Here is a 10,476-nt window from a genome sequence, read left to right as displayed (position 1 = left end):
ATAGCACACTTGAATAAACTTATTTTTCGTAAGGGTTGTTACTTTGGATGTTTTGTTTATAATATTTATTTTCATTTACATGCAATATCAATTGCACCCAATTTATTACAGTTTTTTTTTCCAACTGCTTACACACAAAATCTTTACTTGTCGCACAATTTCTGAAAGCTGACCCTCAAACAGCAGAAGCACAAGTATCGTACACAGCAGCTCATGAAAGAAGAGCTTTAGGTTTTGAATAACTGTGTATATGATATCCAAAAATATACTATTTTGGCAAACGTAAGACAAACTGTGTGCAATTCTTGGATTTGTGTGAAAAGTGTAGAAAAGAAAAAACAGGCAAAGTTGTGAAAATGTGTGTAAGTAATGTGTGCAAAAAATAAAAACTAGTAACAATTGCGTGCACTTTATTTTTTTCAATTGGAAAACACTAGAGTGCACTGTTTTCCATTCATTTCAACTTTCAAACAAGGCATTAAAAAAAGCCCTACTATTATACATAATTGTAATGTGAGTTAATCAGAAAATGCAGTGTGCTTGTTTTGCTCGCGGAGGACGCTGAAGCCCACACCGCGGGGGCCGTCGCGTGACGTCACAGAGGAGCAACATCCGGGACACCGGGACGGAGCTCATGTGAAAGCCTGCACTCTTCCCCGACGGACTGCACGCGCGGAGAGCGACGGAGGTGAGTTTCAGCTGCGCGTGATGCTCGCTTGCGCTTTTAAGTGGGATGCGAGGGTTTGGGGTTCCTTGGAAGCAAGCGGGAATTGTATAACTGCTAGTTTTGACAGAGAAAAACAGCCCAGGTATAGTATTGCGAAGCAAAACACAGGAACCCATCCCAGCACGAGTGTCTTCTGTGCTGTGCCTCTGTCACACCTCTGGGACCAGCTGCTGACGGTCAAGGCATCACTGCATCTTTTTTAGGCCCTTACTTTAGAGATACATCATATGTCCTGCTCACTCGGAGCTCATTTACCTTGCAAATGTTGGTGCTGTGCTTGTGTAAGGAATTCAAATGGTCAACCCAAAGCAAACTTTCACTTCCAGACATTGTATTGTTTTTTATTCTATTTTATTCTCTTGAATGTTCATAAAAGCCCGAATGCGTCGTAGGTCAAGTAAGGTCGTCTTAACCGTGAATTGCTCCTGCTGTGTCACATGAAGTTGTGAATGCCCTTTGCTCCTTGGGAACTTTTACATGTTCTGCGTCCCTTAGGTTTGACTGTCACATATCTGTCAGTGTGTGTGGAATAGATCATTTGGGAACAGCTGAAAGAAAGCAGATATGTTGTTATGCTCTGCTTGTCCATTATAATGAAAGGAATATGAGAAGGACACACACAAACTGTGTGTGTGTGAGAGAAACGGTCTGACCACAGTGACACACCTACAGGTGCGGCTGCCAGGGAGTCATGACTCACTTCACTTGCACTTTAAAGACATTTCTGTCATGACAACTCTCCGAGGGATTGGCATGGTAATGTACATGACAATGTTAATGTATTTGATCTTGGCGGAATAGATCTGCTACGCTGCTGCTGCTGCTGCGGCAGAGCAAGTACCGAGGTATCGGTATCGGCCAATACCGAACCCTAGGTATCGGAATCGGTATCGGAGGCGTTAGACCTGTCGGACTGCGCCATCTAGCGTTTCATGTCAGAACTCTGTATATCTGTCATTTGTGCCATAATTTAATCTGTAGGCCTGTAATTACCTGGGAAAGTTTCACATATGAACTGTGTTGTGTTGGTTCTACATATTTGAAGGGCTAACAAAGCAATAAGCCCCTAGAAGCCATGGTTTACAGTGAATTTATAACAGCCAAGGGGCGTGGTTAGGCACGATGCGGAGCGGAGTGCCTAAAACCCCCTTAGCTGTCATTCATTCATTCATTCATTCATTCATTCATTCATTTGTGGACATTCTTAATGCATCATTGACCCACAAGTGTACCACTTGTCCAAGGGTTATGGGACCTCTGCTACTATGATATTACCTTGTCCTCTGTACTATTGACATTCATTATTCGTCTTTGACAGCATTCAAATATATGCACTCTAGGTAGAAGATAGCCATAGCAACTCCCCATTGGTGGCTGCTGTCCTACAGAGTGGCAAATTTTTATGACAAGCTTTTGTACGTCTGTACATCATTGTACACACCTTTACTGATGCCTCAGGGTTAGTACAAACTGAGATGTTTTTTTCTTTTCTTATTTTTCCATTCGTCTTACTGCACTGGTTTCTTATGTCTTATGCTAAAGAGTGGATGTGTTGCAAAATTTGTTGACTGCCTGCATAGGCAGCATTTTAAGACATAATAGACGTACTACAGACATGTTTTGTCTCTTGGAAATGCACTGAACTTGGGGTACAGATGTAAATTTACTTTCCCTAACAACAGTAACATACACTGTATGGACAAAAGTATTGGGACACCTGACCATGAAACCAACAGGGACTTTAATGACATCGCATTCTAAATACATAGACATTAATATGGGGTCGAACACCATTTTGCAGTTGTAATGGCTTCCACTACTTGGCTTTCCACAAGACTGTGTAGTGTTTCTGTGGGGATTTTTGCCCATTCATCCAGCAGAGCATTTGTGAGGTCAAGCACTGATGCTGGACGAGAAAGCCGGGTTTGCAATCTCTGTTCCAGTTCATCTCAATGGTTTTGGATGGGGTTGAAGTCAGGGCTCTGTGTGTCAAGTTCTTCCACACCAAACTCATCCAACCATGTCTTTATGGACCTTGCTCTGTGCTCTGAGACACAGTCATGCTGGAATAAAAAAGGGCTTTCTCCAAACTTTTCCCACAAAGTTGGAAGCATAGCGTTGTCCAGAATGTCTTGATATGCTTCACAAAACTTTACAGTCGGCACAATGCAGTCAGTCAGGTAATGTTCTCCCGGTGTCCACCGAACCCGGATTCACCCATCAGGCTGTCAAACAGAGAAGCGTGACTCAACAGAACAGGTTTCCACTGCTCCAGAGTCCAGTGTCGACGTGCTTTACACTCCATCTGGCATTGTTCTTGTTGATGAGAAGCTTGCATGCAGCTGCTTGGCCATTAAAACCTATTCCATGAAGCTCTAGCCGCACAGTTTTTGTGCTGATATTAATGCCAGTGGAAGTTTGTAACTCTTCAGTGTTGGCAGCTTTTATGTACTATACACCTTGGCACTCAGTGACCCACTCTGTGATTTTATGTGGTCTCCACTTCTACAGTTTGCTGCTGTTCCTAAATGCTTCCACTTTCCATGGAATATCTAGCAGGGAGGAAATTTCACGACCGGACTCACAGTAATATGCTTGAATTCACTGAGCTTTTCAAAACAACCCATTTTTCTTCACAAATGTATACAATTGGCAATGGGTCTAATTTAAACACCTGAATTCAATAATTAAGTGGTGAGTCCCAATACTTTTTCCATATAGTCTAAAAACCAAATTTTTACATTTCTGCCACTGAAAAAAAGTAAATCAAGGTAATTATGACTTTTTATTAGTGGTCGACCGATATTGTTTTTTTTGACAGCCGATGCCGATATCTAGGAAAGCAGGGTGGCCGATATAAAGCCGATATAATTGCATTTATTTTAATTAATATTTAAGAAATTTTAAATAATTTGAAAATGGATTAAAAATTTAATTTGTAAAATAAACATACTTATACTTTGGGTGACAAAGTATTTTCCACAAATAAATAAATATTTAATAAAAATATAATTAAAAAGGAAGAAAACTGTAACCAACAGAGCACTCATTATTCTGGGAAGTTTGTGTGCATTGGGAATCATATTAAAACAGTGGATGAGTAATTCACTCCTTGATTTGCTTAATAAAAGCCTCCTTTAAGATCGTTTTGACAGACATGTTTATTGTGCATTTTAAACGTGTTTATTGCTAAGTTTAATGTGGCAAAATAGAAGCACAGCTGTAATTCGTGGGCAATGTATGTGAATGTGAATATGTAGATTTACTATAGCAAAACTAAAATGTGTTTAAAAGTACGTCTGACCAAATTCACCGGTTCGGTTTGGCCCCCCCAAGCTCAAACGTCAAGCTATGCCTATGGTGGGGGGGCGTGTTAGAACGAGCCGTTTTAGGAGGGCGTGACTGACTCTTAACTTTTATAAAGAATATCTCTTTGGATTTGAGACTTTAGTCTTTGCAACTTTACAGATCTTCTTTATGCACCAACAGCTTGTAACACTCCAAAGAGAAAGGACAAATTGAAATCGCATTATATGACCCATTCACAGCTTGGGGACTTTTACTGTATGATTAACTGGAACAGGTTCACCTTAGACAGAAATGACAGCAGTGTTTGTGTAGGTCTCATCAGGCTTGTGTGTGTGGATGAACAGACCGGTTGCATATGTGACCTTTCTGCTGGGAAACAGGTTTTGGCACTTCAAACTCTTGATGATTAGTAGAACTTAATATTCTATAGTCTATGTAAAGAAATAAAATCATTAACCATTCTTTGTCAAAAATCTAGCACACTTATTTTAAGAATAGCTTGTCTGTCACGCGTGTATCTTGTGATTTAGAAACCTCTGCCACTGATTAACTTTTTTACCAGTGCGGTCACACCATGGTCAGGTCTTTTACACTAGTCTGAGAGTTTGACCTGTGATCGCATCATGGTAAATAGTCAATCTTTAAGCCGGCGTGAAAATCACTGAATATTTCAGCTCAGATTGAACTAATATGGAAGCAGCTAGAAAGTTGAATAAAGTTGTGTATTGTGTTGAGTGTAATGAGCTCCACCTGCTCTGTTGTCATTGTGCGGGTTACAGCTGACTGCACCTGGGCCAGCCTTCATATGTGTGACACCCTGCAGTGCTTTGTGTTCAGTCTGACTCTATCACGGCATGTTTGATAATCGAGTACTAAAGCGGTTCTGATAATGCAGTTACTGGAAAATATGCAAATATGCTGCACATATTAATGTTTTTTAAATTAATGTAATATGATGTAAATTCAAAATCACAAAACCCTATTTGTAAGTTATTATATATTTATTATAAAGTTGTTCTAATATTAATAGTTACTGAATTTTTTTTAATTTTTCTTTACCATTCTTAAAATTATAATATAATATAATATAATTTGTTCACATGTTGAAAAATATGCAAAAAAAAAGTTTTTTCATTACAGTTCTTAGCTGAAAAACGAAAATATATAATATAATATAATAGTGCTGGGCGTTATACCGGTTCATACTGAATACCGGTGTTTATTTTTGTTATGATATGAATTTTTAAAATACCGCAATACCGGTGTATGTCGCTTAAACAACGTTCGGAAAGCGACACTGTTTGAAAGAAGTCCCTTTTCACTGTTGCACTGTGGTGAGGGAACAGCTGTGTGTGTTACTAAGCGTGAAAGCTGTAGAACTAATAGAACGTAATGACACAGAAGAACTCATCCACAATATCCACACTGACCTCCACAAATATCCAGCGCCCGCTGCCATCAGCTCCCGCGTCTCTCTCACACACACCAGCGCGACTTTAACACTAGATTTAGCAACTTTCAGACCCTTTAAGCGGCTTTTTCCATAGAATATTCATACTGACAAACCTAGAGACTTTTCTGGATAAAGCTTAGCTATGGTTCAGTTGGAAGATTTCTCCAGTGCTGTCCCGCGAACGCGAGGTCTGGCTTTCCCGGAGAAGTGTCGCCTCTCTCGGCGTCTGTTCTGTGCAGTGAGCGGCAGAGAAGCACCGCAGCGACTCCTCAATAAATGAGTACAAAACAGCGTTTCCAAGCACCTGTCACTTACTGATTGTTAGGAATTATAAATATGAGCGTAGTTCGTCTGTTAATATCACATGCACTTTTTTGTTTGTTGTTTTTTATTGTTAGTTACTCAGACGCAGACAGTGCGCTGCATGAGACAAAAAAGTAATCTAGCCAAAACAACCGCATAGCCGCTCTTTAGTGTAGATGCATGTTGATTTTATCAGACGATGCTGTGATTATAAATGAGAGTGACTCCTGGTTAACATGTATTAAAAGGGGTTGTGTTTAGTCACTATTTAGTGTGGTATTTTTTGACAATATTCACTCATCATGACAGTAAAATAGGGCATTCTAAGTCAATATACTGCAGTATTTCCTCTCAATCAGTAGAAAATATAGTTAACACCCGCTCATGCATGACAAAAAAAAATACTGTCATGTACCGTGAAACTGGTATCATTTTGACAAATACCGTGATATACATTTTTGGTCATACCGCCCAGCACTATAATATTATATAATAACAATAAATCACAGAACTCCACTTCTAAGAGTTATGTTGTGTGTACATATATTAAAAGTATTATATTATACTATAAAGTTTAGTTCAGAGGTTAATAGAGTTACTGAAAAATAGGCAAAATAAGAGTTTTCTTTACCTTTCTTAGGAGAAAAACACTAAAATGAATAAATAAAAACCCTACTCCCAATTCCAGCCCATTTTCCGAAGTGAAGTAAACTTCAACGGATTTCCCCGGCTCAGGGAGTAGGGAGCAATGAACACTGTGTAGGGATCATATCAATCGTAAAACAGTTCATGCACGTAGCTCACTTCTAACGAGCTGGCGTGAGGACTGGATTAACCGCTGGGCTACATCATGTGTCATTCACCGGTGAGAAATCTTTAAAAGTACTACAATACTAGGAAGGAAGATCGGGTTGTTGATTCGGGCTGCCATTCTCGCTCTGTCTGCACAGCGTGCGTGAACGCGCTGATGACGTATCCTGTCTGCGCGAACCCGGTGCGCAGAGGTATGCTAATACATATGTTGACAGGCAGGTAGGAAAGCCAATTAAAACGCTCGGACCAAGCGTTTTGATTGGACGAACATTTCTTGATCCTACGCCTTCCACAGAATATCTAAATACAGACAAATACATTTAGACCACTTAACTTAATGATTGCTATGGGGATGTGAAGAGACTTTCAACCAGCATAACAACATTTTTTTCTGAAGACAATCACCTATTGCACCTTTAATGCACTGCTTTAATTGATGCACACTAACCAACACGCATCTCTCACACACACACACACACACACACAGAGAGAGAGAGAGGTCAGAGATCGCTGATTGTGCCGCACACACACACATAAACTTGTTGTCAACGCTTCCCCGTGATTTTTATTAATAAAATAGCCTAGATACTACATTGCTACATTATTTTCCTCAGCAACGAGGTAATAAAATCGCTGTTTTTGAAGTAATTGTTTGTACAGAAAGACACGCAGACGCAGCTACACACAACTGTCATCTCTCTCTCTCTCTCTCTCTCTCAAACAATCGATTGATAATTAATTAAAGGGGTCATATGATGCGATTTAAATTTTTCCTTTCTCTTTGGAGTGTTACAAGCTCTTGGTGCATAAAGAAGATCTGTAAAGTTGCAAAGACTAAAGTCTCAAATCCAAAGAGATATTCTTTATAAAAGTTAAGAGTCAACCACTCCTACCTAAAACGGCTCGTTCTAACACGCCCCCACATGTCTACATCACTATGTGGGAAGATTTGCATAACGCCGCCCAAATGTTCACGCAAAGAAAGAAGGCGTAACTTTGAGTCTCACTGTAGTATTGTTGGAATGTTGTTAAATGAATGTTTATTGCATTATTTCAGTTTCATGTGTGTTACCGTGATGGTGTTTGTGTGAATGATGCTGTGCACTTTCTATTTATGTTATTATTTAAAAGCTGCTTGTGATGGGCTTTGGTTCATCATGTGACTTTCTCATCACCTCCTGCATTTGGTGGTTATCAGTGTATTACAAAGGTACAAAACAGATTACAGTACTTCAATATGTTGGTATACATTATATCAGTTAATGAAATTACGGTATTTAACTGTAAATTTAAGTTAAAACCGTAAAACCTAAAACGTTGCTACCGTATTTTTTACGGTAAAATTCCGGCATCCATAGCTGCCGTTTTTTTACCGTAAATTTTATGGATTTTTTTTTTTTACAGTGTTCTTCTAAAATGTATAGTTAGTTTGTTGGAGAAATATACTTCAGGCTCCTGTGCAGCTATTGGACAACTGCTGGCAACTGAAATTCCATTCAGCCACTATTGTGCCAACTCATTTTTAATGTAATAAATTGTAATGTTATAGTTTTGTATAATATTTCAGTTTCAGTCAACTTTTTGTCAGAAGCAGTTTGTTGACTTTGATGGGATAAGTACTAAACATTTGCTGGACTTCTTTATTGTGCGGTGGACACAGAGTCCTCTCATGATCTCATGCGCTGTGACAGTGAGCTCTCAGTCTCTGCCAGCTCGCTTTCAACAATCCAGATTTGTGTGCTGTGAGGAAGAGTGGGCCTGCAGTGAAATAACTCAAACTCAAACTGCTGCTGAAATGTTCGTTTCAGAGCAGCAGATTCTTCCCTTGCTTTCCCTCTCAGGTCTTGAGGCACGTTTTTATCTTTCATCTGAGTCAGTTTGTTGAACTACTGTCAGATTATCATGATCATGTTAGAATCATGAATAGATGAGTTATTAGTTGTTTTAGATGTCCGTCTTGGCACAGGAGAGAGTGATGTTATTGTTTAAAAATTAAAAACAGATGGTTGAATTTATTGGTGACACTTTGTAATGTTTTTTAACTAAGTAACTAACCCTAACAAATTAACTTTTTTTCACTTAAGCTGTATTCATAATTCATGTGGTGTACCATGAATGTAAATTAACTTTTTAACGTTCATTTATATAATCCGATGTTTAATCAGTATTAGTACACAGTAAATCTGGTTTAGTGCACTGTAATGCTCTTTACAGGAACCACACACTAGTATTCCGGGGCAATAATTGATCTAATCAGTTATGATTTACAGTGCAAACATGAAACAATACCACAACATGTACACAACTGTGTCAGATGCAGTTTACAGTTACACAGTGCAAGTGTTCACAAACAATCACACAGTATCGTTTTCAATGCTTAGTAGTGATAATAAAAATGATGTTCAAAATTTCTAAATGGAAGAATAAAGGTGTGACTGATGGAAAATGTTAATGGAAAAAATGGCCAATTTTTGGAGACATAAATATTGGCTAAAACAACTTGTTTCTATTTTTAAAAATTAAAAATCTATTTTTAATCTATTAAAAATCTTAACATATGTAATGTAAAACAAGCATACATACCATTTTTTTTCCAGCAGATGAGCCATTGATGTGCTTGATGTTGCTTTTTTGACCTTGAGGTGATGTAAAGTAGTTAAACCAATAAGATGACATGATTTCTTGTGATAATTTCATTAGGTTAGTGAGCACTTTCTTGTTGTATTTTTTTTTCTGTTATTTCATTTAGTTTGTGAGTAAGTTTTTATATAATGTCAAAACATGGTGCTTTGTGTTTTTATTTTATTTTACTGTCTTGTGCTTTTTGAGTTTTGTAACAGGCCTGTAATAATGACTATACAAGACACTGACAAAACCGCTAAAGACATCCATCTGATGGAGATGCACATACTGTAAACCTTTAAAACAGCACAGATGAAACTGTTCCCATCTGAGTTCTGAGTTAGACTAAAACTAAAATGCTCATCTCTAGTTCTCCTGCAGTCATCTTGCTGATTCAAGCAGCATTTAAAAAAAAAAAGATGCTAAAAACAAATGCTCCTTATTGTCTAATACATTGACATTTACATATGTACATTTTACTTTTGGTTGATAATAAACAAATATCTCTTTCGCATGTAGTTTGCCAAGCATGTAGTAGTAGTAGTAGTAGTAGTTTTTGGGGCAAGCCATACAACATTTTTTTTAAATATGTTAAATTCAGTTTAGAATGATTTCTGAAGGATCATGTGACAGTGAAGATTAGTGGTCGACCGATATTGTTTTTTTTGACTGCCGATGCCGATATCTTGGAAAGCAGGGTGGCCGATATAAAGCCGATATAATTAGTTTTTCATTTTAATTAATATTTAAGAAATTTGAAATCAGTTGACAATGGATTAAAAAATAAATGTGTAAAATAAACATACTTATACTTTAGATGACACAGTATTTTTCACAAATATTTAATAAAAATATAATAAAAAAGGAAGTAAACACTGTAACCAACAGGGCACTCGGTATTCTTGGAAGTTTGTGTGCATTGGGAATCATATTTTTCAAATAAAGCCAAGGTAACACTCATTTTACACACAGCACACAGTGAAAACGACATGAATATGGCAGTGGGCAAATGCATGAAGCGCAGCATAATTTGAAATCACGAGTTTAAAGTTTTAAAGCATTCAATTCATCACGCAGAGAACACACGATCATGCAGGATATAAACTGTTAACAATGACAGTAAACAAGAGGAAGAATGTGAGCACTGTGTGCTCTGGCGCTGCTGCTTTCAGCGTCGTCAAAATAAAAGTCCCGCCTCGAACACATCAGCCAAGCATAAAAACTTATCGGCCGCAGTGGCGGCTCGGCA

The 10,476-nt window shown here is 38.2% G+C and overlaps 1 protein-coding gene across 1 annotated transcript in view; it reads left to right on the top strand.

Annotated features, from left to right (window-relative positions):
- Positions 1–626: 626 nt before the first annotated feature.
- Positions 627–10,476, top strand: part of myo6a (myosin VIa) — a 71,700-nt gene continuing 61,850 nt past the window's right edge. The window contains exon 1 of the mRNA XM_016237576.1: positions 627–688. The gene's annotated coding sequence lies outside the window, so the exon portion shown is untranslated. The remainder of the gene's footprint in view (positions 689–10,476) is intronic.

The sequence above is a fragment of the Sinocyclocheilus grahami genome, unplaced genomic scaffold (assembly GCF_001515645.1).
Source record: "Sinocyclocheilus grahami isolate Dianchi unplaced genomic scaffold, SAMN03320097.WGS_v1.1 scaffold519.1, whole genome shotgun sequence".
NCBI lineage: Eukaryota > Metazoa > Chordata > Actinopteri > Cypriniformes > Cyprinidae > Sinocyclocheilus > Sinocyclocheilus grahami.
Note: the sequence above shows the minus strand (reverse complement) of the source record. Positions and strands in the feature narration are given on the sequence as shown.